Raw genomic sequence first — 23608 nt, forward strand, 5'->3', positions numbered from 1 at the left:
TTCTTTCTATGCAATAAACTCATGCAAGAAGTTACAGTATATGTATTTATTATTTAACTCATGTTAATAATGAGAATACTTTTTACAAATCTCAACAAAAAGTTTTATTTCCTTAGGCAGTTATTAAACATCACCTCTAAAGAACTCTGCTGTAGAAGCTACAGTGATGAACAAGGAGACATGGCCAATGCCTTCTGGACGTCTAATAATATCCAGTAACTGACTTAGGGTTAATTCTATTTCTCTCCAATCAAAGCTTTCTACCAGCCAATGCATTGCATGAATTCCAGCAAAGTTGGCAAATTCCTGTGGAGCAAATCCCATTTTCCCATCGACTTCCATTATTAAATTGGAATTGCATTTCCTTTTGGCAAGGGGACCTGCAGTATTCTATTGCTTAGCCCAGTGGCTCATTGGGAAATCATATCCCTTTAAATGAGTCAAGAGAAAAGGAGGAGCAAGAGGCATGATCGGAATTGCTAACATCCTATAAAGCTGCTGTGGTTAAAGAATAATGGTGGTTTAGAAGTTCTTTCAGGCTTTTAGCTTTAGTATAATAAATTGTGAGACTCCGTGGGGAAAGTAAGCAGGACCTTTGATATTGAATCCCAGTGTTTCTACAAAGACAATTTACTTCTTTGAGGCCCATATTTCTTAACTATGTAAAGAAGACAATATGGGAACTCTCATAGGTGTATTGAGAGGATTAAACAAACTATGTGTATTGCTTAGCAAAATGTCTTGTATAAAGGAAGATCTCTTTCAAATATTTATCATTCTTATTAGCCAAAGAGTAGAGTGTGGAGTGTTAGTGGCTTAAAGATATAAAGAACAATAATTGAGAGTTGAATGGTGTTAGGGAGGAAAATAAGGAAAAAACTAGTCTTACATCTCAATGTATATTTCTTTATATTGTCATTTTTGGCACTAATGCCATTAGAATCCAAAGTAATAGGGGGAAATGGACACCCAGTCACAATCCCCATGGTACTCTGCACTCAGGTCATTTAATCTTTTCAACATTGATTCACTCAACAAACAAGTATTGAACTTCTACGCACATTTACTAAATAGAGGGAAATCTGCTACCTGCCTGCAGTATTTCCCTAAAGGGATTTTCCTTATGAAGTGTTGCTTCTCAGCTAAAAAATATTCTACTGCTTGTCTTATCAGTAGAAACTTCTCTCAACGCAGAAGTCAGAGAAGGGGAGAAAATCCATTTGGGATCAAAAGGTCTTGCCTTATACTGAAGCCTGATCACTTACCAGGGAGTGTGCTGGGCTCACCTTCTGTAGACAGAGGGTGCTCTATCAGTAATTATGCTACACCCGCATTTACAGGTCCCGGCTATCTTGATTTCAGGATTATTCAGGCTATACCTGCTGCAGGAAACCATGGCACAGGAAGTACAAGTGTGAGGCTATGGCTTATGGAGCTTAATATGTCTTAACTCCAACATGCACCCAAGTGCATCATCCTGTGAGGTATTGGTAGGTGCCTCATGAAACAGAGTTTCCCAGTGTTGACCACAGGAGCCATCAGTTACTTACATTTTCCTTTGTTGGGAGGAATGAGAATTTTTTAAAATATATTTTTTATTGATTTCAGATAGGAAGGGAGAGGGAGAGAGAGAGAGAAACATCAATGATGAGAGAGAATCATTGATCGGCTGCCTCCTGCATGCCCCCTACTGGGGATGGAGCCCACATCCTGGGCATGTGCCCTTGACCAAAATGGAACCTGGGACCCTTCAGTCTGCAGGCTGATGCTCTATCCATTGAGCCAAACTGGTTAGTTCAGTAATGAGAACTTTTAACATGCTGACCTAGTTTGTGTATCTCTGAATTAGAGATATACAGTGGGGCCTTGACTTACGAGTTTAATTCGTTCCGAGACTGAGCTCCTTAAGGAGCTCGTTAACTCAAATTACTCTATCAACTCAATGCAAAAAATCGGCCAAGAGACAGCTGGTATCTCAAAAAACTCGTTAGTCGGGACACTTGTAAGTCAAGGCCCCACTGTACTATAAAGTCAACATAGCAAATGATTTTTCCAACATGCATTATATCACTCTGTACAGAAGATTATTTTTGAAAACATTGACTCCTTCTGCAACTTCTCCCAAGGGAGGAATATACTCTCCTGCCCCACTTTTTGTCAATAATATTGGTGAAAGAGAACTTTAAAAAAAGACAGTACTGAACAATTAGAACATAGGCTTGTTTTCAGCATATTCTTGAGAGGGCTTACACATAGGCATTTGGTGACTGCTTATTCTTTCAGTCAGCACTGCACTGATTCTCTGCCATTGGGAGCCCCAGTTCTGGTTACATACTGGGGATACATACTGAATAACGGATGAATAGGGTGTCTAATGGTGGAGAGAGATTGTACTAGATGCTAAGTTTTAACTGTGTGCTAAATGACATTGAATGTTTCTTCCAATGTCATGAATTTTTTTAAACCTAAAATGACTTGATCAGGATCACCAGGGAAGCAAGAGATCAGAAATGTTCTGCAGTTAATTCTTACAGGCAGGCTTCCACCAACCTTTGAATACATTGATTATCATCTTCCCATTTTATGTTAGTCTTTGTAGTGTCCGCTCCATGCAAAAATCTTCTCAGATCTTCTTCCAATTTGGTGTCATCAAGTCTAGTTTAGTTGGTAATTACCAACCGATTGATGTGCATTCGATTTGCTATGATGTTGCCATTATGAGCCTGGGGTCCTTAATGACTAGATCGCCAGGATGAATGTGTGGTCAGGGAAGATTTAATGGAGACTGATAACTACATGTGATCAGGAGCCCCGTGCTCTCAACCATGTAGTTCGCCTGACTGACTCCTTCTAGTATAAATTCCATCAGCTGGACATGTCCTTGGATTATTTTCATTTCTCTGTAGCATCTATTATTTAATAACAGAGACATAACAGCCTTGTAAATTGACCAATAGCAATCCCATGTTGAAATTTAAACACATTTTTAACATTGTTTGACATTTATTTTAATCATAGACATAACTTACAGTACTCTAGAGTCACGAATAAAGCTTTTGTAGAGAATGAATTGAAGCAAATATGTAGAATGAGGGGGACAAAAGCACATTCATATATTCAGTCTGCAAAGGAGTGTGTTAGTTCATTTAGAGGAAAGATGTGTACGCTTTCTTCCAGATTTACACTACCCGACATTTGACTTCCATTTTGTTTTTATTTTCTGTGGACTTTTATATCCCAGGATGAGAGAATTCAACCTAGAATAAGAATCTCTTGAAGACAGGGGCCATATTTCCTTCATCACCCCTGTGTGTAACTCCTCTGGACAATAATAGAAACTCCATAGCTGTTTGTTTAATCTAGCTGACTCTCACACAGCGGAATCTATCTCTGAATGGTACAGTTACAAAAATATGTGCTTGGGGAATGATCAGCATTTTCCTGGAAACATTTGATACAATTTATATTCCAGCCATTTAAGTATTAAAAATAACACTTCAATATCTTACAGAGAAGTCATATTTGCCTTATTTTCTTATAACCATGAAATAATAATCATACTCAAGCCATCTATAGTTCAATTTAGAAGTAATATCTACAATAGTATTCATGTATAGAGAATCAATAACAGTTTGGAGTTGTTTTGATACCATTTGTGATACTGTTTATGAGCAGTCTTGAAATTCTCGACTTGGAGATGCAAAGAGCTGTTTCAAATCCCTCAGCTAGAGAATACTTGATAAACTAGTGGAACCATTCTGCCTCAACCACAGTGGAATCTTCCGCCCAGTAAATAGGAGAGTTGAGCACTTACCTGGGGAACAGGTAATCAGATCGGCTCAGTCTTCGTTACCCTACAGTCTGATTAGAGATTTCACGTAAATCATCAATCACTTCTCTCTCAGTTCTTCACACAAATTTGTTCTGCACCAGCCAAGATAAGAAGTATTGTGATTTGATTTAGCAAATATTTATGAAGAGGCCAAATTGTGGAGATTTAGAGTCTGCGTATAGTTTTATAAGCTGTGTCTCCTTGGGCAAGTTACTTAGTGGCATTGAAAACCTGAATAATTCTTGTTCCCCCTAAATTTTATCTGCCTTCAGGATCAAGAGGGCTAATGTGTGTGAGGGGAAAAGATGGAAGAAAACTAATATGTATTATAGGCTAATTGTGTTCCAATGAGTATACCTGTCAAACCTCAGTTTCCTAATCTATCAATAAGTATATTGATACCTAGCTACCTCAGGGGAGAGAATAGAAGCTTGGACAAGCATCAGCTATTGAAACTTTAACTCAAGTACTGACATACCTGATTCTGAAATTTATTTTTTTCCCCTAAATTGCCTGTCTAGGAATACTATAAATAAAAATATTGAAAGCAATGCTTTCTTTAGGATTCTACTAGGCACCATAAGCGTACAATTTCCCATTCTAGTGTTTTCTACAATTTCTTGTAGTTACAATTTTCACTTATCATAGATTAAAGAAAGAGTTCCCAATCATGTTCAAACTTTTTGTGGGATCTTCAGCAGTTTATTTTTTTTTTGGATACATGTTAGACCAAAAGAAGCAAAAATATCACTAGAGATGTTACCTTACTAACAGGGTCCATTTGCCTAAAGCATCAAAGCCCAGACAGCCTAACAGGTATTTTTCCTGTGTATCCTGGGCTGAGACCACTGTTCTTATGGATGTATAAGCATCTGACTACCTCATGGCGTCTGCTAATATAACGAATTCCTGGCATTGCATATTGAAATATGTTCATTCATCCAACCATGTATTTACTGAATGTCTATTTTATACCGCGGACTGTAAGTCACATGAATGGATAAAAGAGACATAAATTGTAAAACAAACAAAAAAAAAGAAAAAAAGACATGAACAGGAGCTTGCAGCAAAGAAAGTGTTAGAGGTTGAGGAAGTGGTCCCCTCCCAGAACACAGGTGAGCTAATGCTCAAGGACCTGGTTCCTGATGGCTTCTAGGGGGTGGGTTATATAGGGGGAAATCATTCACCATGGTCATGGTCAGGGTCACGGTCTTTACTGATTGGCCAGTGCTAGGTGGTCATTGCTTATGGAGTCTGGCTATGGTCACAGTCAGGGTCATGGTCTTTACTGATTGGCCAGTGCTAGGATAGGTGGTCCTTGATCATTGAGTCTGGTCTTGATGTCAGCCATGGGGTTGCTTTGTCTGGTAGCACAAGGCCATCATAGGTGGGGCTGGTCTGGAGATGAAACACAACTGAAGTCTAGATGTTATCTCTGGTTTGGCCAAAACTCTGTCTCTGTGCTCAAGAGACCTGAGACTTTGTTCCTGCGATTATTTATTGCTGATCAGAACCTCATTGTTCTCAGGGCTTAATGATTAAGAGTGTGGACGTGCAAGGGAGAGAGAGGTATGTGAGTCAGGACACTGGATGAGGCCAGTTTGAATAAAAAATTTAAAAAAAGAAAGAAAGAAGAACAGGTCATATTAAATAGATGAAGTTTCCACACAGTAACAGAGAGAACCCCTTGCAATCTTCCCCCAAACAGTGGGGCAGCCATTTGTATGGGAGGAAGATTCATCTTTCCTGTGTGTATGTAGGGGAGGGGGGATAGTAGGGCTGCACTGTAGGTGGTAGACGCTTTAAAGTAGGGAAATGGTCTCAGATTTGTAGATGCCTTTGACAGTAATTTTGAAGATGCCGAAATCCATTCTGCCTGCGATTTATTAAAATGAAGTGAAATCACAAAGCCTCCTTTGACTCAGACACATTTCTTTTCACATTTCACAGCCATTCATTCTACAGCTTCCAAAGGGTGGAGGAGAAAAATAGGAGGAAATAATGAAACAACAAAACAAAACAAAAGAATCCACAGAGCCCGAGAAAGCTGTTGGAAGCTGGTTCTCTGTAAACAGCTTGCTCCTCCACCTTTGAACAGCATATTTCTCTCGCTTCACACCAGCTGGTTGTTGCTAATTTCTCCTCAGTGTCCTGGAATAGCTACTTTCCTTGAAGCTAGTGTCTCCGCCTTTGCAAATGACTCCCCGAGTTTGGGATTCCTAAAGAAGGTGTGAGGCCTCCTCAACTTTCTGCTCTTCTCTGTGCCTCCTCCTCCAGTTAACTCTTTTTTCTTTTCTTTTCTTTTTTGGTTAATCCTCACCTGAGGATATTTTTACCATTGACTTTCAGAGAGTGGCAGGGAGAGAGAGACATAGAGAAACATTGATGTGAAAGAGAAACATTGATTGGTTGCCCCCCGCACATACCCACCAGGGTCGAGGATGGAGCCTGCAACCTAGGCACGTGCCCGTGACCCTTCAGTCCTCAGGCCGATGTTCTAACCATTGAGCAAACCCAGCGAGGGCTCCAGTTCTCAACTCTTAAACAAACAGACTTCACAGCTAACCTTTGAGTGGAGAGCTTCCCAAAGCCCGACATTGCCTGTGAGTTTAGGTGACCTTTGGGGGTAAGACTGATGGCATGGCAGGGTGGATAAATGTGAATCCCTGACTTTGAACATGCATCTCTAGGCACACAATGAAATTGGCTTTTTGGCAGGACTGATGGAAGCCTGAGTTCCCTGCCACCTGCTGTCTTTCTCTAAGCAGGGACACGTGTTAATGGAGAAATTGACTTTGTGACCACTTAGATGCAAATTTTATCAGCAGTCACAGAGCACATTTCTCATGTCCTATTGCATTTCATCTCCACCAGGGTCCTCCCAGCGGGGTGTTCGCATGTCTTCTTTAAAAACAATCTAAAAGAGGCTCAGCAAGCTTAAGCAATTGCTAATATCACACAGTTTATAGGCGTAAAAACTCGATTCAAACCCAGATTGTCAGACTCAAAAGCCAGATTTCTCCCCAATGGACAACAGTATCCCATCCTCTGTTGTAATAAATCCGATGAATTTGCAGTCTCTTTGAACCTATTTTCTTAGATTTTGGACCACATTTCCTTTCTTTTTTTAATATATTTTTATTGATTTCAGAGAGGAAGGGAGAGAGATAGAGAAATAGAAACTTCAATGATGACAGAGAATCACTGACCGGCTGCCTCCTGCACACCCCTCCCTGGGGACCGAGCCCGCAACCCGGGCATGTGCCCTTGACCGGAATCAAACCTGGGACCCTTCAGTCTGCAGGCTGATGCTCTATCCACTGAGCCACACCAGCTGGGGCAGACCACATTTTCTTTTGTCTTCCCTTCATCATGGGTAGGACTTTAATTCTACATGTTATATACAATATAGGTATATTTTTACTTTTCACTTTAATTTCTGTTTGGGGATTATTGACAGACTCCCTGAATCTGGCAAGTCTTGTTTAGGAGATGAGGACATCAGAGCCACTGTGGCATGTTGCTCCTATTTATTGTGCATTCGTAGATATCAGTGTCTTTTAATAAGTCCTTCCCATGCCTTTAATTAATTTAATCCTCACAACACCTAATAAATTAATCACCGACATTACTCCTGTTTTAAAAGGAGGAGGGAAGACTTAACTAATTTGGAAAAGGTGACACAACTAATCAGGTAATACTCAGCTGCTCTTCTGCATATCCATGGCCCCTCGTCCAGCAGTGTTAAGAAAGAATTGAGAACCCTTAGAGGAGAGGTGTTTTGTTTATTTAATATTTTAATGCAAAGCCAGCAAGAATGACAGATTCTATGCTCATCAACAGTCAGCCTCTTTAACTCCCTTCTTGTTCCTCTTTGCCTTTCAGCTGAGTGCTGCAAACATCTCCCGGGCACTCCGATGCTGGGATATGTGGCATTTCATGCATTACACTTATTGTCTCCATGGGACCTCACAGTGCTTTTCCGAGCTGATGAGCAATGCTCTCAAAGCCTTCATGGTTCTCATCTGTAGAAGGAGACAGTAAGTTCCCAAAGACACACACTTCATACATAGTGACGCTGGGATGCAAACCCAGTCCTGCCTGATGTCAGAGCACCTGCTCCTTCCCGTGATGCTGTGCTGCTTATGTTGAGTGTCTCCTCCTGTCTACTTAGGGTCTTCCTCCCCACGCTTTGGTAACTTAACGCACTTCTTTAGTTGGTACCATCATTGATTCCATTTCCCGCGGTTCTCACCTAACTCTTCTGTTGCTTGGAGACTCAGATCAGGCATTCACTTCTATAAATGAAACCTTCTCTGACATTCAGCCAGGGGCTCCATAATACGCCACGCGATATAATTTTATTAAATAGTGTTATTTATGGTTCTACCATCTCCATTAGATAATGAGAAAGGAGAAAAGGGGGCTGTGTCTCAATTATATTGTTGTTTTTCCAAACTCAACACAATACATAGAAAATAAAATAAACAGCCTTTCAGGAAACATCTAACGAGTACCTTGTGTGTCTGAATAAATCCATTTTGGTGTTCACGTGAGCAACTAGTGTTGACTCAGAGCGGAATGGCCACTGTATCGAAAGCTCTGTACCATGTTGACATGAAATCGGTCTGTAGACACCTATCCCAAAATGAAAGGATAGAAGATATTCCTTGAACTTGATCTTTCTGAAGTGTCGAGAGCAGTGGTTCTCAACCCTCTGGCCCTTTAAATACAGTTCCTCATGTTGTGACCTAACCATAAAATTATTTTTGTTGCTACTTCATAACTGTAATGTTGCTACTGTTATGAATCGTAATGTAAATATCTGATATGCAGGATGGTCTTAGGCGACCCCTGTGAAAGGGTTGTTCGACTGCCAAAGGGGTCGCGACCCACGGGTTGAGAACCGCTGGTCTAGAGCAAGCATGTCAAACGCACATGCGGCCCACAATGAATATTTTTGCGGCCCAGCCAATATAACGGTATGTAAGAAACGTTTTAAAAAAAATTGTGTAACTTAATTTTTACAGTATCCTGTTATACGTAATTATTAACAACAAACTACAACATTTGCTAATGCATAATTACTATCATCATGTTGCATTCTTACACGCAGGCGCACCATTTCTCTCCACTAATACTAGCAGTGAATATTTTAGCAGCCAATTGCCACAGCATTAGTCTTGCACTGACTTGTTTGTTGTGTACAACAGGAAATATTTGGCTTTCAGAGAACAAGAAAAATAGGTTTGTTTGCGTTGTGCTTATTAATTGTGCAGTTATTCAGTGTCTGGTAAGTTAATGTTCAAGAAAAAAATATTTTTATTAAAATGTTCTATTATTTTATGTTAACAGTTACTCATTTATTTCAGCCCTTTGTATTCAGCATGTCTCTATGGAAATAAACCTACGTGTAGGAGCCTGGAAAGTGAAATAGTCTGGGCGTCAAGAAAAAGGAAGAGCCTGGCCAGTGTGGTTCAGTGGTTGATCATCGACCATGAACCTAAAGGTCACTTGTTTAATTGCCAGTCAGGGCACATGTCCGGGTTGCAGGCTCGATCCCCAGTAGCGGGTACGCAGGAGGCAGCCGATAGATGTTGCTCTTTCATCAATGTTTTTATCTCTCCTTCCCTCTCCTTTTCTCTCTCTCTCAAAATTTTAAATTAAGTTTAAAAAAAGAAGAAAAAGGAAGTGTTTCAAGGAGAATATGACTCTTTGTTTTAATTTCTGTTATTTTAATTAAAATCACTTTGAGTCAAAGCCGGAGCTATTTGAAGGCACTCTTTGAAGAAATCTTGACTTCCTAAAAAAGGAAAAAAAATAATAATAAAAGGCATGAGCCATATTTCTAGGTCACCTCTCTGGAAAGTCACCATACAACCAAAACTGTCTTGTGCACATGAATAAAATGAGAAGCAAAGATGAATGCAGTCTGCCTCAACGGCTTATTTTTCTTGCAGGTTATGACATAACTATTTGAAAACAGTGTCACATTACTGTAAAATTACTATATATTTTTCTTTGTCAAGGTCAACATGATTGAATTCTGTGGGCCTGTAAAATGATACACTATTAATATACTTACCTGTGATTCCCATATCTTCCCACATGTTTCTCATCGTTAGTGTGGTTCCTGATATTATTTTTATGATCACCGTTTTGCACGTGTTTGTTTCGCTCATCCTTAAGATCTGAGACTCCTTAAAACTTGAACTTGTAATTCCTGAAAGATAGGCAAAGACAGAGCAGAGGGCCTCTCTGGGTGTGTCCCATGTGGAATCTTCTTGCCCAGAAGTTGATGTTGAACCCGCCGTGTGACATCAGACCCACAGAGATTTTAGGGATTCCAGCCCCAGCTCTGGGCCTTTTTTTTAAAGGTAAAACAAGCCATTAGCACAGCTTGCCCCAGCAAGGATGTAAACTCTGGCCCTGGTGAGGAGCACACATATTCAGAAGCCAATTCAAGCCAGTAATGAGATCTTTCATGTGCAAATAAATATTAGATGGCGTAAGGAGAACAGTATGAGGGATCCTGCGGTGACTCATGTAAGTTGATGTGCACTGTTGGGCATGAGAAAGATGTAAAAGGAGAGAAGAGTTATGTGTCTTATTTTTAATATATTCCTCATTTGAAAACAAAACAAAACAACAACAACACACCAGCAATCTCTGAATTTCCAGGAAATAGAACGTAGAGGCTGACGTGTGTTTTCTCTTTAATGCTTATGGCTGTGATGCGGTAAAATTAGTGAATTCATAGGAAGCTATGTCCAGCAAGGGAATAGGCCTCTTTTATTTCCGGTTGGAAGAGAAGATCTGATTGAATCCCGGTCTCATCACTTGAGTCTCTGTGCTCTTGCCCACGCTTCTCAAATTCTTTTGCGTCTCAGCTTCTTATCTATGCATGGTAACAACTCAAGTTTCTCATGTGTATGTCCCCGGAAATGGCAGATATTTGGTTAGTGACAGGTATTTATGACGTGGTTTTACATCTTTCTCCAAATTGCTCAACCTCTAGCCTCTTTCACTTTATATGTAGCAGGAGAGGCAATCTATTTGCCTAGCCCATCATTTTCTGATTATGGTGGGGCTTGGTATTTAGCTTTTTGGTATTAAAGTCAATTACAAGTGATTTATTCGCTACTAGGAAAGTGCAATATAAATAGTAAGCTTGAAGGTTATAGATAAATTATGTTTTTAATTGGAATGCTAATAAATTATAATGTCACATTATGAAATAAGTAGCTGGATTCTTCAAACATCCCATAAAAATAACCTGATGGAAATGTACCCAATGATGGCATGAATTAAATTTAGCTGTCAGACCCATATCTGCAAAGGAGGGAAAAGAATACTTCCCCATCTCCAAAGATAGTTTATTTGAATTTAGAATGATGTCTACACATCTATACCTTCATAAATCTAGAAGACTCAGAAATCTTTTTTGTGGGGGAGAGGGGGAGGAGGTAACAATAAACCTTTTCCCAAAAAAACGTTTTTTCTCCTTGCCAGTGTGGCTCAGTGGTTGAGCATGGACCCATGTATGAAGAGGTCACCAGTTTCATTCCCGGTCAGGGCATATGCCCGGGTTTCAGAATCAATCCCCAGTGAGGGGCGTGTAAGAGGCAGTCAATCAATGTTCTCTCTCATCGATATTTCCATCTCTCTCTCCCTCTCCCTTCCTCTCTCTCTAAAAAGTCAATAAAAACATGCTTTTAAAAATTAAAAAAAAACCCACAAACCAAAAGTGCCTTTTTTCCTTGAGATGGGGAAGCCATATTTTGTTGGTTAACATCCTTTTAAAAATTAAAAAAAAAAACACCCCACAAACCAAAAGTGCCTTTTCTCCTTGAGATGGGGAAGCCATATTTTGTTGGTTAACATTCCCTGAATTCACATGTGTGACTTAACTGCTATTAGAAACTAGTTAAATTGTTGTGATGAATGGGAACATTTTTTTTAACCCTTCATCGTTCTGGATTCAATACCAATACAACATCTTGAAGAAAGATTCCAAAGCTCACTTCCAGGAATAGAGAAACCCAGAATCTAAAGAGCCAGCCGATCAGTCCTCCCCCTGCACGAGACCTTTGTTGATTCCCTCATCTTTCTTGGCTTCCTTTTTTCCGAGTGACAGAGGAAATGTTTGTATGGTCCAGCGGCAGGTAATACTATAATGGCTAACATTTACTCATTGCTTACTAAGTAGCTGGCACAATGCTAAACATTCTGTGCATATGATCTCACTCAGTCTTCACCAACCACCCCAAGGAGAACTGAACTAGCATTATCCCATTTTCCGGTGAGCAAATGGCTTACGGTCACACACACGGTGGTACCTAGACCTCAGAACCCAATACACAAACAGCCTACTTCATGCTTCACCTCGATTCAGCAGTCCTGCCTCTTTCCTACAAAATCCCTTCAAAATGAAAACATCTTGGAGGAGGAAAACCCCTTGGAGATGGTGATCTTTGGACACTTGAAGGATATTGTTCGCCTGGTATTCTCTTTTTGAAACAAGTTAAAATGTTTGTATGGTACAGCGGCAGGTAATACTATAATGGTTAACATTTACTCATTGCTTACTAAGTAGATTTTGTTCGTGATTGTCAAAAAGAGAATACCAGGCAAATGCATTTTATGTTTTTATTCCAAGTTTAACGGTGGATTGGCCATTACCTTATTTTTATTTTTATTGATTTCAGAGAGGAAGGGAGAGAGAAAGAGAGAAACATCAATGATGAGAGAGAATCATCGATTGGCTGCCTCCTGCACAGGAATCGAGCTCGCAACCCGGGCATGTGCCCTGACCGGGAATTGAACCCTGACCTCCTGGTGCATAGCTTGGTGCTCAACCACTGAGCCAAGCTGGCAGGACACCTGATATTTTAATATTACTCCTCATATGTATTGTTCACTAACACCGGCATGAGGAGGCTTATTTGCAGTTCTTAGAGATGTGGCCAAGGCCCAGAGCCTCTGGTTCTGTGAAGTAGAGCAGCACAGAAAACAGGAATATGTACCTACCTCCTTTAGTCAAAGAGATGCCAACAGAAGTGTGGAGGGGGAGGCACCTCATTAATACCTCACTGCGCGGAGTAAATTCTTGCAATTTTATGGCATTCTTCTCCCCGAATGAACTAACTGCTTCAGCTCTGAAATGATTGGTAAGAACATGGAAATTATGTATATAGTAAAATAAGTGCCATTTGGGATAACAGCAATGAATTCATTCCTTATCACCTCCTCTACAGCTACATGGATCTGTGCTTCAGTGGGCATCAGTGAGAAATACACTCCATGAAATTCTCTTATATTTCTTGGGGAATTAAAAAAGAAAAAACTCCATTACTTTATCATAATGACACAATGTGGGGTGTTGTAGTTTTCCAGGGAGTCCATGAAATACGGAATTGTACCATTTGTCTCTTTTAGACCAATTTAATTCCATTAAATTTAATAATATTTAGTACTTACAGGGTATCATCTCCTTTCAAATGGAAACATTAACTGCTGTAATTAATCCTCCCTGTATTTCTCCAGGCTACAAATAAATAGAAATAAAGAAAGCAATTAGGAACAGGTGTACCCTTGATAAAAGGAAACACAATTAGATGTTCAGTCTCCGACTCAGGACTCCTGGGTTCAGTGTCCATAGGAGCATTTTTACTTAGGGAGGTAAGCAGTTCACGGCAGAGAAATTGCAGCTTACACCTAATGCTTGATTAGTTGGGAGAGGATATCTAGGTCCCCGTACAGCAAGCATGTCAAACTCAAAGGCTAACACAGGCCAAATAAGCAAGGCATGCGGCCCTTGGGCCGTGAGTTTGACATGCTTGCCGTACAGGTATTGTGAAGAAAGTTATACCTTTATGGAGGGTTTGAAAATAGATGATATTGTGGATCCTGTTTCCACACTGAAATGCTGTGATTTTTAAAGAATATTTATTCTTAACATTTGACCATAACGTGTTTGCTTGTCACTGTCTTCTGCAGCTTCTATGGATTGTCCAAGGTCTGAAAAATGGTGTGTGCGTTGAGGGACGGGGTTGGGGGTGGGATCTGATATGGCAGTAAGCAGAAAGATGGTTTTTGGTCGCTGATGTCCCACTTTGAGACACCTCATCTCTCAGTTGAGCTGTATATCAAATTAGCCAATTTGATTCTTTCTCAAACATGAACCTGAGCATGTCCTAGTGTCCTTCAACCGTTTCCCTTGTCCTCGGGAACAAATCCAAGCTCTTTTCCACACACAAAACATGCCACGGTAAATAGCTCCTTCTTGTTCTTTAGCCCCAAGTCTTTGAGAACTGTAAGTCCATAACCATGTTTTAAAGTTACATCGTGTCGCTTGGCCAGTGGCTCAGTGGTTGAGCATTGACCCATGAACTAGGAGATAACGGTTCGATTCCCGGTCAGGGCACATATCCAGGTTGTGGACTCCGTCCCCAGTAGGAGGCATGCAGGAGGCAGCAGATCAGTGATTCTCTCTCATCATTGAGATGTTTCTACCTCTCTTTTCCTCTCTCTAAAAACCATTTAAAAAATTTATAAAGTTATACCTGCATAAATATGCTAGCTAAAAACTCAAATTGCATGGAGACAACTCATTGATTGCACTTGGAAAATCTCTGCTCCAGCATAACAATGGTTTTATTTTGAGTAAACATTATAATTACCCAAAAGGCTTTAAAAACACCAGTTCCTGGGCTGCACCACCAACTACTAATTCAGAATATAGGGAAATGGTGCCTGGGCATTGGCGGGTTACAGAATCTCCCAGAGAAGGTGACCCCAGTCTGCATCCAAATTTTAAACCCACTTTAAAATAATACAATCTATACTAATAAAAGGGTAATATGCTAATTAGACGGGATCGACGGATGTCTTCCAGATGTCCAAAGTCCTTCCAGATAAAGCCGGGGCCTGGCCCAGAGGCAGGGAAGCCACCTGTGGTCCTGGTCCCGGGTTCCTGCGGCCGGCCAGAGGGAGGGAAGCCTGGGTCCCGGGTGTGGGGTCCAAGGCAGAGGCGGTTAGGGGCATCAGTCAGGCAGAGTGGTTAGGGGCGATTAGGCAGGCAGGCAGGCAGGCAGGCGAGCAGTTAGGAACCAGCAAGAGGGTGCAGGCTGGGCTGAGGGACCTTCTTCCTGCCTCCCCCCACCCCCCCTCATGAATTTCGTGCACCGGGCCTCTAGTAATGTAATAAAAGATAATATTAGTTAGTAGTTAAGAACATGGGCAAGGGAATTAGACAACCCTGGAGTTCTTTATATGTTCCTACATGAATTTTTGTGGTGGTTGTTAATCCTCACCCAAGGATATTTTTTTCAATAGATTTATAGAGAGAGTGGAAGGGAGGGGGAGAGACAGAGAAACATCGATGTGAGAGAGACACATTGATTGGCTGCCTCCCACACAGGGCTGGGGATCAACCCTGCCACCGAGGTACATGCCCTTGACTAGAATCGAACCCAAGACTCTTCAGTCTGCAGGCTGAGGCTCTAGCTCCGTCCACTGATCCCAACTGGCTAGGCCCTAAATGAATTTTTAATTCACTCTTTATTTAGAGACAGAGCAGGACATTGGAAGTGATCAGCAAAGTAGGACCCCTGGTGGCAGTCCTGAGCAGGGAAGCTCTGGACTTCCACACTAGCCCATCCCACTCAGCAAGACAATAGCCTTCTAATGAACTGGACCCATCTTCATTAAATACCAATAGAGTGATGATCCATTCCTACTTGAACAGGCCTATTTGGGAGGCAGCCACCGTTCCCATTCTAAATGATTTCTCACATTACTCTTGCCAACCACATAATCCTCTCCCTGACAGAATTGTGAGAAATCCAGTGTTTTCCCTCTTGTTAAAAAGTCAGTGATGTTTTGGCAAACCTTCTCTACTAGCCCTAGTTGTGAGAATTAAATGAAGCAATGGAACACGGCACGGTGTGTGACAGTGTTAAATGTTCAATACATGTTGGTAGTTATTGTTTTCATTTTCAGCACCAAATAACTGTTTATCTGAATGCCTTACAACTCCATGGTTCTCTCATTGCTTTTAATTCAGAAGTGCCGTTTTCTTCTCTTACCAGGGAAATATACAAAATTAGAGCTTACCTATTTTAAGTATTTACAATGCAATATACACATACATATATTTAACTTCTTTACACTGTATACCTCTGAGGTAAGTTTTACTATTGCCCCCATTTTAGAGATAAAGGCACTGAGTCACTAGGAGGATTTGTTTCTTTGGGAGGATGCAGCGACTATGTGGTGGGTCTAGGATTTGAACCCAGGAAGTATGATTCCAGAGCTTGTGCTGAGAACCATCACAACACCTACCGTCTCACCCTCCTGAGGTTCCCCCTCGAAAGAACAATGATCCATGTTCTCCACTATCTCCTATACAGATTAACATGTATCTGTGATGCTGTATTTCATGTATTCATCCAACACAGTCCACTGGAGGAGTAAAGATGTGTCTTGATTACTTATGTGGCTTTAGTCCGCAATGAAGTGTCTGACATATGCTAGGTGCCCAATAGATGTTAACAATAGAACCAAAGAGAAAAAGGAATAGTTGAACTCATAGGAAATAGATCTAGAAAGAAAATTATGTCAATGTCTAAGAAAAATGAGTATCTTTCCTTCCTCTCTGATCAAAGGTATCCAAGTATGAATTCCCTGATCTGGGAAAAGATGAAGGTGAGGACATTTAAATGTCTGTTTCCAGTCTTGATGCTACATTGCTAAAATCCAGGAACAGCTTTAAAAATATATATGGAAGCCCAACCAGTGTGGTTTAGTGGTTGAGCATCAACCTATGAACCAGGAGGTCATGGTTCAATTCCCAGTCAGGGCACATGCCCAGGTTGCAGGCTCGATCCCCAGAAGGGGGCATGCAGGAGGCAGCCGATCAATGATTCTCGCTCATCATTGATGTTTCTATCTCTCTCTCCCTTGCCCTTCCTCTCTGAAATAATATATATATATATATATAATAAAATATATATGGAAGAATAAATTATCAATCTGAATATTTGTTTGCTGTATTATAGCCTACCTGACTACTAGTATATACTTTTATCCCCGGATCTTCATTATACAGGGTGGGACAAAAGTAGGTTTACAGTTATAAGTACGTAAAAGCACAGAATTTATTCTTGTATTATTATTATTATTTATCAAACATTTTATTATTTTTCATATGAACAACTATAAGCCTGCTTTTGCCCCACCCTGTATATTTTCAGTGACATGCCACAGCCATTCATCACTACTAAACTTCTCCACTCAGAATTCATCTACATAAAGCTGTACTTGAGTTTAACGGAAATTTAATGAAAATGTGTAGGTTCATTTATTTCATATGAAATCATATGATGACTGTACTTTTCTAGTTCAGTGTCATCCATAAACATCTTAAAGCTTGCTCATGCATTCCAAATAGGAGAACTATATCCTGCTTTCACACTTACCATGCTTGTTTAAGGCGCGACGGCTCTGCTTTTGATTCTCCCCAAGTTAGCCTGCAGAATGTGGGAGCATCCTCATCAATAATGTCATCTCATGCCCCATCCATCCATAATTATCCCTTCCCCGTGGCCGTGGGTTTTAATGCAAAAGATGGCTGGATGGTTAATATTAATGTTAAGAAATTCAAAATATTTCCAGCAGGGCATCCTCTCAGCGCTGTTTCCTATCTGGACCGCTCGCTCTGGGCTCGGCGTGGGATCTAACCTTGAAGCTGTGTCCTGACATTACAATTATTGCACTAGAAGCTGAAAGCTCACATTTTTATCCCTGAAAAGCCTCGGGTGACAATCAGGCTTAAATTCTGTGATTTTAGTGCATGTGATCGTCTGATAATTCTACAGGCACCAATAATACGCTAAGTCTTGTGTTCAGTTCCAGGGATACAAAGATGGTCAGGAGGTCAGATCCCTTTGGGGGAGGGAAAGAATCATGCTACTCAGAATAAAATAATGATAACTGCAGCCCAGCCTGCGTGGCTTAGTGGTTGAGCATTGACCTATGAACCAGGAGGTCACGATTTGATTCCCCATCAGGGCACCTGCCCGGGTTGCAGGCTTGATCCCCAGTATGGAGTGTGCAGGAGACAGCCGATCAATGATTCCCTCTCATCACTTATGTTTCTGTATCTCTCTACCTCTCCCTTTTTCTCTGAAATCAATGTGTGTGTATAATATATTAAAGCTTTCATTATTTTAACTTTCTTTTTTCATTTTAAGTGAGACATTACTAATCTATATATCTTTCCATTCCTAATTGGTATGATCAAATACACAAAAAAAGCATGCTTCATTAAATAATGTATTTCTTGTGACAGGGCTACTCAAGCTGTGTTATGATTAGCCAAAGAACTTGTATGCATATATGCATAACCCATGGATACAGATAGTGCAGTGAAGGCCTGGGTTGGGGTGGGAGAGGGGGGAAGGGGACAGTTGTGATACTTTCAATAATAAAATAAATTTTAAAAAAAGAATAACATCAGGAATTTCGATGAGGGTGACATTTAGGGTTTGGTTTGGTTTTGTTCTCTTGCCTTTCAATACCTAGAGACCACTTTTCTTAACTAGACAAAATTGTCGCCAGAAAACTCTTAATGGTCCGTGGAGAAAGGAATGATATAGTACCAACTCTTACTTTAGTTGCTATTTTAAATCTGGACACTATTTTACCAGGACCAAGAAAGGGCTTATGGTTTATTGTTATGGAATAAAAGGTTCACTCAGTCCTCAATACACATTCGAAGCCTGAAGCAAGTGTCTCCAAAGGTTTGTGAGTGATGAATCCAGAATTCCAAAGGTCAAGGCAGGACTCTCAACTCACATTCCTTTTGGCATAAGAGAAATAAGCTAGTTTCAAACACTTTTCAAGAGCGCCTTGACAAATAGGCAACAGAATTGCCGTGTTTGCAACGGTCAATGACATAATGTGCCAATTACAAAGAATTTTACTCCTGTTCTCAAATTGACCGTGTGTCTTAGCAATAGTTGGTTAACTTGCATCTAAAGATTATATGCATTTGAATGTAATAAAATTATATTTCTCATTTGAAAATGCATACATGTATATGTACAATTATGTGTATTTTCCCCCCTCTGATTTTAGCTAATTTAAACAGGCATCACCTGGGCAAATACTCCATGTTAATATAATATTTACTTTTACTATTCACACTTCTTTTTCTTACATTAAACAGTCCTCTTTGCTCCTGGTTCTGCATAATCCAAATTTAACTAAGCATTGTTTTTAAGCAGTCTTTTGTAATCACTGCTGTGGATTACAGAATGATTCATCACCATCCTTTGGTGTGGTTACTATCCCTTGTGTACAATAGTCCTGCTTTTTGACGGTTTCATTTTCCAAGGTTTCAGCTACCTGCAGTCAAGCATGGTCCCAAAATATTAAATGGAAAATTCCAGAAATAAACAACTTTAAGTTCTAAATGGCACAGTTCTGTGTAGTGTAATGAAGTCCTATGCTATTGAGTCCCTTCCAGGGCATGAACCATCCCTCTGTCCAGCGTATCCGCACTCTGTATATGCAGCCGGTCCTTAGTCAGTAGTTGGTTGTCAGGACAACTGTTGCAGTATCACAGCGCTTATGTTCAAGTCATCCTTACTGGGCTTAATAAAGGCCCCAAGTGCGAGGGTAGTGACGCTGGTCATTTGGCTATGCCAAAGAGAAGCCATAGGTGCTTCCTTTACACGAAAAGGTTAAAGTTCTTAACACATTGTGGGCGGATCACGAGAATTCTCATGTTTTGTGTTATTATACAGTGTTTTACAAAGTATCATACTTTAAAAAGATATTAGCTTGTAAGAACAGGTAATAAATAACTTCAAAATGCAATGGGTATTTCATTTTAAAGCGTGCCTTTAGCATTTATGTAAAACGTTGTTGTTGTTTTTTTTTTTGTTTTTTGTACTCGCTGAATAGAAACTTATCTGGCCACTGGGTAAAGCTAGCAATAAAACTACTGGTCTGCAATGTGTTAATAAGGGAAGAAAAAAATGTATGTGGTGAATAGGATCAATGGTAAGAACAAATATTCTATCTGCAAAATTGCCTACTTTATAAGTTACACTTTATCATAGGGGTGCAGGTATAAGAAAAAGCATAGTACCTGTAGGGTTTGCTGCTATTCGTTGTTTTAGGCCTCCATTGTGGTTTCTTAGAACAAATCCCTTGCAAAAAAAGAGGGAGCTACTCTGTGTTTGTTATGGAACAGATTCGTAGAAGAGTTTTGTAGATGTTAAAATGACCTATGAGTATACTTATTGCATTTTGGCTTTTGGCTTAGTTAGTCGTGTAATTGACATACGTTTTGAATTAATTCATTCATTAATTGATTCCCTTCTCATTAAAAAATAAAGCATGTTTTTTTTAGATATTTTCATTAGTGGACTTATTGGAAATCCTTGCTGGCAAGCTCAGAACAATAGATTTTTTCCCAAGCATCTCTGATTCACAAGGATGAAGAGCCAGGTCCGGGGTGAGACAGTTGGGAATGAAAACACCCGGCTCAGAAATGGTTGTTGTCGTACTTGGTTAAGAGCAGGAGTTCTGGACTCAGATTGGCCGGTCTGATCTCAGGCAGCTGGGTATGTAACCATAGCCCCACTGCAGACATGGGAAACAAGGGCTTAAGGGCTTTATATGAGTTTATACATATAAGGTATATAGTACAGTACCTGATAACAGGTAGTCATGCATGCAGAAGGCAACCGATTGATGTTCCTCTCCCTCTCGCTCTCCCTCTCCCCTCTCCCTTCCACTCTTTCTAGAATTAATGAAAAACATATCAGATGAGGATTTAAAAAAAAAAAAACTTTAAAAAAAGAACTATGAAATGTATGTAATTCAACAAACTGTTCTGCTTCTTCACACATATCACTTTTCTAAATCTCTCAGGTGCCATCTTGGTACCAAATATGTTGGTCTTTTAGAGTTTAGGCCAGCCGTGGGCAAACTACGGCCCGTGGGCCGTATCCGGCCCATTTGAAATGAATAAAACTAAAAAAAAAAGACCGTACCCTTTTATGTAATGATGTTTACTTTGAATTTATATTAGTTCACACAAACACTCCATCCATGCTTTTGTTCTGGCCCTCCGGTCCAGTTTAAGAACCCATTGTGGCCCTCGAGTCAAAAAGTTTGCCCACCCCTGGTTTAGGCAGAGAAAGGATATTTTGACAACATGGCTTATACAATAGTACCTGTACCTTGTACACCTTCAAAAATGTCCTCCCATCACTCACTTTCATAGGGTCTGTAAGATATACTGCTCTTCCCACTTGTTCGTTTGAAAGGACGCTAACCTCTTCTATTGATGGTTATTAGGTTCATTAATATAGGGCCCACTGTGGGAACCAGAGATTGAGGCCACTCAGTGGCTGGGTCTCAGCCTTTGTCTCCAATGGACTCGGAGGAGAGGTAGCAGGAAGAGATAGAGGGGAGGTGGAGCGCGGGCACACAATACATGCAATTACCCAGGGCAGTCAAGGGTCTTAGTGAGCACAGGCATTCTTATCAGTTTTAGAGCTGACCAGGTTCCTTGATGAAAGAGGTAGAATTATTAATAGAACATTTGCAGTGTGCAATTACCATATACATATGGTGGGCATGCGTTAGCATATCTCAGAAGCAAGGTTCCCATATTTACATCAGCATGTTCAAGCTTACCACAGATGAAAATACATATTTTTTGAAAATCAGATGAAAACATAACATGGAAACAATGACGGGACTCCATAAATGAGGAGTCGTCTGGAGCAAAGTTGTGAAAATGGAAAACTCACATAGCCGGTCCTTTAGCTAAATACAAGTTGCACAGGAGAATTCCTGTACATTCGCCATTCTAGAATTCCCAGGAGTTTAAATGCCTACAATCTGACCCTCAGCTTGCTGCTGTCCACTGTGAAGTTCAAAAGCCGATCAGTAGTACAAATGGTGTATCCATCCGATAAAATAAACGAACTCATCTTGAGAAACTTGGTTGCTGCCTTAGTGTGGGGAATGTTTTCACCTTAGCGTCCTCTCTCTGCAGTACACTAGGCAGCGCTGTGAGCAGCATCCTCAACTTAGCCGTCGAATATTTTAGCAAGGTGTTCTATAAGGCTTTTCGTTCCTAACATTCCTTAATGTAGGTCACAGAAGTGCAACTCTTGGGTGTAAAGATTCAGTGAAACTAACTCTACCAACTCTCCGGAAGGCAAGGACTCGATTTATAAATGACATTGCACGTGGAGCTCAGGTATTCCTGTACGGTTCCATCCTAGGGATTGAGGGTATGCAGAACAATGAATTTCAAATATTTTAAAATAGCCTAACCCTCCTGTCAAACAGTGTCTTAGGTACAAACAGCTAACGTTGATAAATGTGAAGCTTCGGCATTGTGCTGCGGGCCATGCAGGGCCACGTGGCCCCATGTGCTCCATCTCCGGAGGCATTTCCCCAGGCATCGTCACAAACCCTGCTCCTGGCGTAGACAGAGCTGCGCCATAGATTTATGTATAGGCAGTGCCTGGGACTGAACGTGTGCCTGTGTGTGTTTCATAAGAACTAAATGCATGTAGAAATAAAATGATGTTCGTTGAATCAAGACCTCCATCTACTCTCCCTAGACTTAGACCTGCACCTTGCACACCGACTATTGTCAGTTAACAGACATCCTTCTAGTAGTTAATGTACATCTCACACTGACTCCATGAGATAGTCTTATTTCAGTGGTGATGGAGAAACGGAAGCTAAGAGAAGTAGAGTTATTTGCCTAATGTCGCATGATGGTTAAATCTTAAAGCCGGTGTTGAGATGGAGAACTAAGTGACTTCGAAATCTGTGTTCTGTCTCCTGTCCCATGATGTTGAATGGCGATAGCTCATGCAGTGCCTTCTAACCTAATGCATCTGTTGTTTCTCCCTCTTTATCCTTGAAATTGTCACGGAAGGTATTAATGGCAGAGTTCAATGGCCGTAATTAGCCTTTGGAATTAAAAAGTACATAATACCTTAAATGAGACCTTTGGAGCCATCTTCCTGTCCCAAACCACAGCACTATCTCGGCACCCCCTAGATGCCAATCTCCAGTGTGTGTCTCCATATAATAGCCATTACTATGAACGAGGCTTATGTAGGCTCACAAAAGAAATAATGAACCCCATTGAATCCAAATTATGAATCCTTGAATAGTTCCTCCTTGTGAATGAGCGCACTGCATCCCCCAGGTTTCTGTTGCACAGCCAACTATTGTTTAAACGCTGGGTCACCTGTGGGCATCTGCTCCATCTGTCAGGTGTCACGGAAACCTAGGGACATAGCAACGTCCTTCTACCACCTAACGGTGTTCATCTGTTTGGTGAATTCATGAGTTGACTCTTTAGGAGGAGTAACTCCCAAGGACACAGATCAGGGTGTGAATTTGGAAGGTGTTACAAAGACAGGAGGCAAAGCTGTCTATAAATAGATTGGGGGCTTTGGGAAGGAATGCAAGGGATTGGAAATGAATGGGCTGCTGTCAGGCATCCTTGAGTCCAATACCTGTTCGTCTGTTGTCTCGCGATGTCAGGAAGCTGCCAACGGACAGGTTCTCAACAGGGTTCCTTCTGTTTCCTTTTCCCCAGACTTAGAGCATAGGTTTTTTTCCCACTTCCAAGGAGTCACCAACAAAAGGCAGGAGAAAAATATAGAATAATTATTTATTTGAAATGGAGAAAAAGAATAATTATAAAGAAATGTACACACA

At 40.7% G+C, this 23608-nt stretch overlaps 1 protein-coding gene across 1 annotated transcript in view; it reads left to right on the forward strand.

Moving 5' to 3' along the window:
• LOC102258829 (cadherin-8) overlaps positions 1-23608 on the forward strand; it is a 187224-nt gene that overhangs the window by 71423 nt on the left and 92193 nt on the right. The window lies entirely within an intron of this gene.

The sequence above is a fragment of the Myotis brandtii genome, unplaced genomic scaffold (assembly GCF_000412655.1).
Source record: "Myotis brandtii unplaced genomic scaffold, ASM41265v1 scaffold313, whole genome shotgun sequence".
NCBI lineage: Eukaryota > Metazoa > Chordata > Mammalia > Chiroptera > Vespertilionidae > Myotis > Myotis brandtii.